General features: G+C 39.7%; 1 pseudogene; it reads left to right on the top strand.

Moving 5' to 3' along the window:
* The first annotated feature begins 686 nt into the window (after window positions 1-686).
* LOC100358485 (dynein light chain roadblock-type 1 pseudogene) lies at window positions 687-1370 on the top strand (annotated as a pseudogene).
* Window positions 1371-7452: the final 6082 nt, after the last annotated feature.

Genomic DNA, 7452 nt, shown 5'->3' on the forward strand with positions numbered 1-7452 from the left:
GATGTGGAGGGCAAGAGAAAGGGGAAAGTGTCAAGAGTAGAGAGGAACGACTTAGTGAATGTCACAACTGGCCCTGAGAATCAGAAACATTCAAGAATAAAATTTGGCGAAATGATGTGGTGAAAAAATATGAGCCTTTTAATGCCACAAATTGTGTGTTTGCATCTGTTGTTGGTAATTTCTGTGCTTTAACAAATGAAAGATGGACAGTACAATCATCTGTGATTCCAAAGTGTTAGTCCTTCCAAATGATAGACTTCAATGCCATGTGCATTTTGCACAGAGATCTATAATTATTTCCTGTTAGAACTTCAAATTTGAGTTCCTATACTCAATATCAAGTTTTCTATAAGTAGCTTCAAAATAGGTGTGGGAAATTAAATTAAAAGATAGATTTATTTTAGGGAATGGTCATTTAGTCTAGCAGTTGAGACACTTGCATCTAGCAACGCAGTGCCTGAGTTTGAATACTGGCTCCTATTCCTGACTCCAGCTGCCTGCTATAGCAAACCCTGGGAGGCAGATAATAGTTCAGGCAATTAGGTTTCTACCACCCATAATAGAAGACCTAAATTGTATTTCTGTTTTCTGACTTTGGTCCTGGCTCAGCCTCTGTTTAATGTCTCTATAGTACTTAGAAGCAAAACTGAATAGATCACATGATTGGTTAAAAATAGAAAAGAAAGACAAGAGACTAGGCTGTGTGTTCGCGAAGCTGAGCCCCTGGATCTGTCTGAAATGGCGGAGGTGGAGGAGACACTGAAGCGACTTCAGAGCCAGAAGGGGGTGCAGGGGATCATTGTGGTGAACACAGAAGGTATCCCCATCAAGAGCACCATGGACAACCCCACAACCACACAGTACGCCAACCTCATGCACAACTTCATCTTGAAGGCGCGGAGCACGGTGCGTGAAATTGACCCCCAGAATGACCTGACCTTCCTTCGAATTCGCTTCAAGAAAAATGAAATTATGGTTGCACCAGATAAAGACTATTTCCTGATTGTAATTCGGAACCCAACTGAATAAGCCATTCTCTTGGCTCCGTCATTCCCTAATTTAATGCCCCTACGAGATAATGTTGTGTCAACTGGCTGGCGTATGGAAGTTGCCTTGCAGCCCGCGTAAACCAACCTGAGACCAAGGGCGGGCTGCTCGGCCCACCCCTCCCCAGGGACCCCTCTGCTGCGCCGGCCACCCCTGGAGCTCCTGGAAGAGGGCCCTCCCTCTTTCTCACTTCCGTTTTGGAGTAAGAGCTTGTGAGAAGCCCACACCCAGCTTCCTTCTGACCTTCAGATCATCTTGTCGCCCTTGGCAAAGGCTGTTTTTCTTTAACTAAAAATAACCAAAATGAAAAAAAAAATAGAAAAGCTATTTAAACATTTTTGGTCTATATGGTAACAAATAGCCATTTTGACTGCTTATTTCCCCTAGTTTTATTGGTGACAGTTCTATCAAATTGACTAAAACAAATGGTAAATGGAATATCCTATGGTCACAGTAATATTTTTAGTTTATCCAATACTGACAATATCCCAAAGGACATTAAATCAAACATGTTTTCCAGCACAGTTTGCAATGGCACAACTCCTTATCAATGGCACATTTTTGCTGCTTATGCACAGATAGAAATAGCAATGTCAATCACAACTGTCAGACTTGATGCCTGGGGCATCATTTTTTGTAAAGACAGCTGTGGATGCTAAATTGAGGTTTCCTATGTCCTCTTTACTCGCACCTCTTTCATGAAAGTCACCCTTTGAGAGACTTGATATTCTTGCGTTTTGCATCCGTATTTGGATGCTGAGAAGACACCTAATGCACTAACTTCCTGGCGTTGGGAGAGATGAAGACAAGCACCTGTCAAATGTGGACGTTTCATCTGTATAAGAGGTTCAGCGTTCTGTTCTTCCTGACAAGCCCCTTTGAAACACGAGGAGAGGACTGTACCTCTTCAGATCAATGTTATATTCCATTTAAAAGTTGTTTCTGTAAGTAATTAAAGGGTCTTTAAAATTTGATTCCTCAGGTCTTACTAGTTGAAGACCTTGCACTCTTAAATTACTCTGAGTCAGCAAGTCAGCAACCCTTTTCTGTAAAAGGCTAAGGAGAAAATATATTCGCTTTGTAGGTCAAGTGGTCTTGGTGACAATTACTTGATGCTCTCATAGCTAAAATAGGCATACAAAATCTGTTTCAAGAAAACATTAATTATGACATTGATGTTTTATTATCATGTAATCGTCACAAAACATTCTTTTTTGATTTTTAAATTGTTTAAACATGTAAAAATTATTTTTCCTCACATACTATTTAAAAAAAGACAGTGGAAGTCTGCTATATAGTCCATGGTCTGTTGACACCTGGTCTACACAAATCATGCCTTCTGTGCTTAGCTCATGCTCATAAATAGATGGCCCTATGAAATAGATGATCATTTCTAAATGCTAGCATATCTGAGCCTAAGGGTTGTCAGTTGTCTTTAGTAGCAAACTGAGAACTCTAAATTAAAGAGCCACCTCTCCATATATTTGTCAAAGACCAGAAAAAGAATCATTCTATTCAAAGAACAAAAGTGCCTTGTATCCTTCCATCGTGTTCTGGTTTGTCTAGATATCTCAGGTTAAAAAGACAAAGTAGGCACCAGAATAATGGCAGTTATTACTTTTAGGCTATACTATTTTTGTGAGACTGAAAATTTAAGTGTGAAATTCAGTAGACTTTTAAATTCCAGCATGGCTGAATCAGCCCCAGTGGCATCACCCAGAGCCATCTGAAGCAGTCTGCAACCAGGGTGAATTCCATGCTTACAACTGTCATTGTTATTGAATCAAGAAAATCAGATCATGAGTGCTTTCTCCTAGGAGCCACTTTTAAATCTCTAATGTTATATTCTGAGATTGTGCATAAACAGTGCAACGGTGCTCACTAGACAGGACTCACTCCTGTGGAAGGGATGATGGCAGCTGGATGTGTTGTGATACAGTCAATGAGTAAGAACAGTTTTCTTCAGAAAACAGGCAATTGCTGAAGAGTTCTTACGGTTACCTTGTGTTGTTTTCATCATCTGATTTTTCTGGAGTAATTCTTATTTTTGTTTATTTTGTTTCCTGAAGTGCCAGTAAAGAGTCATATAATCATCTTATCATTTTGTAAGTCTTTCTTAAAAAAATTATTCATTTATTTGAGAAGTTACAGACAGAGGGAGAGACAGCGAGAAAAGTCTTCCATCTACTGGTTCCCTTCTCAAATGGCTGCAATAACGAGCTGGGCCACTCTGAAGGCAGGAGTCAGGCGATTCTTCTGCATCTCCCATGCATGTGCAGGGGCCCAGCACTTGTGCCATCTTTCACTGCTTTCCCAGGCCACAGCAGAGTTGGTCTAGGGAACCGGCACCCATATGGGATGCTGGCACCACAGGCAGAGGCTTAACCCACCATGCCACAGCACCGGTCCCCCTAAGTCTCTAAAGTGAGTAAAATCATGTTCTGCATCCCAGAAACATACAATTGTCTATGCAAGTTAATCAGAGTAGGTAACAGCAGTGGCTGGATAGTGATTGCTGGATCCCCACAGAAATCCATTCAGCTCAACATTCTGCTTTGAAGTGGGTACTAACACTGAAATGTAGCAGAATAGTATTATCATTATTTGTCAAATTATAGTTTATGTACCACAAATTTGAGTTTCCCAGAGAATATATGAAACTACAGAGCAAATACACTCATCTCCTTGGAACACTACTACATGTATTATTTGTATATTTAAATAGGATGAATAGATTGTAGAATTTAATTCTATAGATTTCAAAATTAAATGTAAGCCCCCTCAAAAGTGTTTATTATATAAATGCTCAATTCACCTACTTCTTCATTAGATCAAGATAAATAATATGACTCCCCACAATATTAATGATGTTTGGGGGCCGGTGCTGTGGCGTGGTGGGTAAAGCTGCCGCCTGCAGTGCCGGCATCCCATATGGGTGCCAGTTCATGTCCCAGCTGCTCCACTTCCAATCCAGCTCTCTGGTATGGCCTGGGAAAGCAGTAGAAGATGGCCCAATTCACTGGGCCTCTGCACCCATGTGGGAGACCAGGAGGAAGCTCCTGGCTCCTGGCCTCGGATCGACACAGCTCCAGCCATTGCAGCCAATTGGGGAGTGAACCATCGGATGGAAGACCTCTATCTTTCTCTTTCTCTGCCTCTGTCTCTCCATCTCTCTCTGTGTAACTCATACTTTCAAATGAGTAAATAAATCTTTGAAAAAAATGATGTTTGGTGGGAAAGTTCAGGAAGTATTGTTACAGATTCCTGATACTGTCAAAACTGAGAGGGCATTGAAATGACTCTAGGAAGCAGTCCACACTTAGAGAATGTGGGCGGGGTAGGCATTTGGTACACAGAGTCACTGACACCATCAGGGAAACCCAGACTGTGCTTCTGTCTCTTGATTTCCGCCTAGCCCAGCTCCAGCTGTTAGAGAGATTTGAGGACTGAAATCAGTCAGCCTGGCTCCCTCTCTCCCTCCCGCCCACCCTCCCTCCCTACCTTACAGATAAAATGAAAATAAATATAAAATATGTTAAATAACAAAAAAAACTCATACATTTAAAAAAAAAGAAGGAAAAGTAAAAATTATTCTCTGGCTGTCTTGTCATTCAAATGCACCAAACAGAAGCATATTCCACTGCAAAATGCCCAGTGACTCTCTAACTCAAGTATGATGGTTTGAAGGCTCCATAGCTAAGAAGTTCTCCTTCCGCATCTTTCTAAACTGTTAAATGACGTAAGTCACTTCCCTTTCCTGTTCTACTCTTTCCCTCAGGAAAAGGGGCTCTACCTTCTCTATAAATATCACATGGCCTCAAAAAGCATTTTTGAAATAATATAAAGTATATTGAAAAGCTGAGAGCAATGTTTTATAAATATTTTGGCCAGAAGAAGAACATAATATTCTCAGACGCATGAAGTCAAATAAAAGTGAGGTTAGAAAAAAAAAAAAAGAGGTGCAATATCTTCTGCTCACTACCCCTCTCCCAACCACTATTTCTTCTTCAGAATACTGGGAGGGAGTGAGCGAATCACTTATTCTAATTATGGGAATATCTGTGAAGTGCTTTGCTTCATTAGGATGAAAACTTTTCAATAAGTGAAATCATTGAAAAGGGGAAAAATTGTACAAGCGTTTCACCTACTATAAATTTTTCATTTCTCCTATTTTATTTCTTCCTTTTTTTTTTCTTTTTTGTTTGTTTAGCAACAATACAGAATGACAGATGTATGAAAGGAGAAAGAGAACTAGGAAAATATGATAATAGTCACAACTGGCTTCCCTGATTTATTTCCAGTTGATTTTACATCTGGTCCAACTGTGTTGTTTGTTGATATTCTGTCGGCAATAGCTATGAGCCGTATGTCTCTCTTACTTTTATTAACATTTTCACATCTAGGCAAGAAAATGCATGGGTGGGAGCATATAGCAATGTTCTGAGTAATCTTTCCATTACATTCTCACAGTTCTCATCTTTTTACTTCATATTCAAGATGCCATCCAATCTAATCTGTTCTGGGTATTTAGAAATATCTTGTTCTACTTTTATCTGGACTCATTTTTATCTAGTTCAAAGGACTGACATCAACCTGTCCCTCAATACAGCACCAGACTCCTAACTTCTCTGAGTGAGCATTTCAATCTAACTACTTTACTAGCATTATATGTAACATTCTCAAATATGAGTAAATATCTGATCCTGTCACTAGCTATTCCTATTGTTTCCCAGTTACCTCTAGAATAAACTCCCAATGTGTTATAAGGCATGCAAGACTTTTAATATTGATTCTAAATCTACTTCATATTTCTAAGCTCCAATCTCCTGCCAATTATTCACATATTTCAATAGCTCTGGACTTCTCACCATTTCTTAGGTATTCCAGACCCTGTCATGTCTCAGGCCCTTCCCATTTACTGTTTACTTGCATAGATTTCTCTATGTGTCACTCATTCTTCCAGATCCAGCTCACTATCAGCTCCTCCATAAGTCCTCTTTGACACTCCTGATTGTAACAGCAAATTATACCCCTTTGACGGTGCAGTGACATACCTTTAGGGAAGACAGTCCAGACATTCCTCAGAAATCTGAAAATTATCTACTATATGAACCGAACCAGCTACCTCATTCCCAGGAATATACCTTGAAAAAATTGAGATCAGCATATGAAACAGGTATCTGTAACCCCATGTTTATAGCAGCTCAATTCACAATAGCTAAGATACAGAATCAAGCCAAATGTCCATCAACTCATTATTGGATAAAGAAAATATGATACATATGCATTCCTTTTTTTACTCAACCATAAAAAAAAATTAAAGCCTGTCTTTTGTAACAAAACAAATGCAACTAGAGACCATTTTGATTACTGAAATAAGCCAGACCCAAAAAGACAAATATCATATGTTTCCTCTGGTTGTAGCTAATATATAGAATATACAAAAATTTAATATATGTCAAGTTAAAATGACATCTTGTGATTTGATTGTTTCTATATCCCTCCAGGATAGTGGTCTTTGATTTGGAGAACTCTTTCTGTAGAAGAGAATTAAGCCCGTGATTATAAAGTAAGTTGAAATTATGTTACCACAGAGACTTAAAAGAAAAAAAAGGGGCCGGCGCCGCCGCTCACTAGGCTAATCCTCCGCCTTTCGGCGCCGGCACACCAGGTTCTAGTCCCGGTCAGGGCGCCGGATTCTGTCCCGGTTGCCCCTCTTCCAGGCCAGCTCTCTGCTGTGGCCAGGGAGTGCAGTGGAGGATGGCCCAAGTGCTTGGGCCCTGCACCCCATGGGAGACCAGGATAAGTACCTGGCTCCTGGCTCCTGCCATCGCATCAGCGCGCTGTGCCGGCCACAGTGCACCGGCCATGGCGGCCATTGGAGGGTGAACCAACGGCAAAAGGAAGACCTTTCTCTCTGTCTCTCTCTCTCATTGTCCACTCTGCCTGTCAAAAAAAAAAAAAAAAAAAAAAAAAAAGGAAATAAATGAAGGAGGAGGGAAAGGGGAGGGAAGGGAGGTAAATATCATTGTGTTCTTGGAATCATACCCATGCAATTCATGAAATCTGTTCTCTGTATATTAATACATATAGTATAAGTAAAATAGAGAAAAGAATTACAGAAAAAAATTTCCATTAAAATGCCTTATACCACACAATTATTTCTATTATGACCCTTTAGCAAAAGGGAAAAATAAATGGCATAAATGACACTCTAAGCCAACACTCTAGAAACAAACACATATACAATTTCTCCAAATAGTACTTTAATAATCCAATGGGTTACTTTTCAATTATTTAATTAAGGATCACACAGAAATTTTCTACATATATAGACCCTTTAATCCAAACATGTGCTTTCAGTACAATAAGTTTTTCTACCTGATTATAAGATTCTGACAATAT

This window comes from Oryctolagus cuniculus, chromosome 1 (genome assembly GCF_964237555.1).
Source record: "Oryctolagus cuniculus chromosome 1, mOryCun1.1, whole genome shotgun sequence".
In the NCBI taxonomy this organism is placed as follows: domain Eukaryota; kingdom Metazoa; phylum Chordata; class Mammalia; order Lagomorpha; family Leporidae; genus Oryctolagus; species Oryctolagus cuniculus.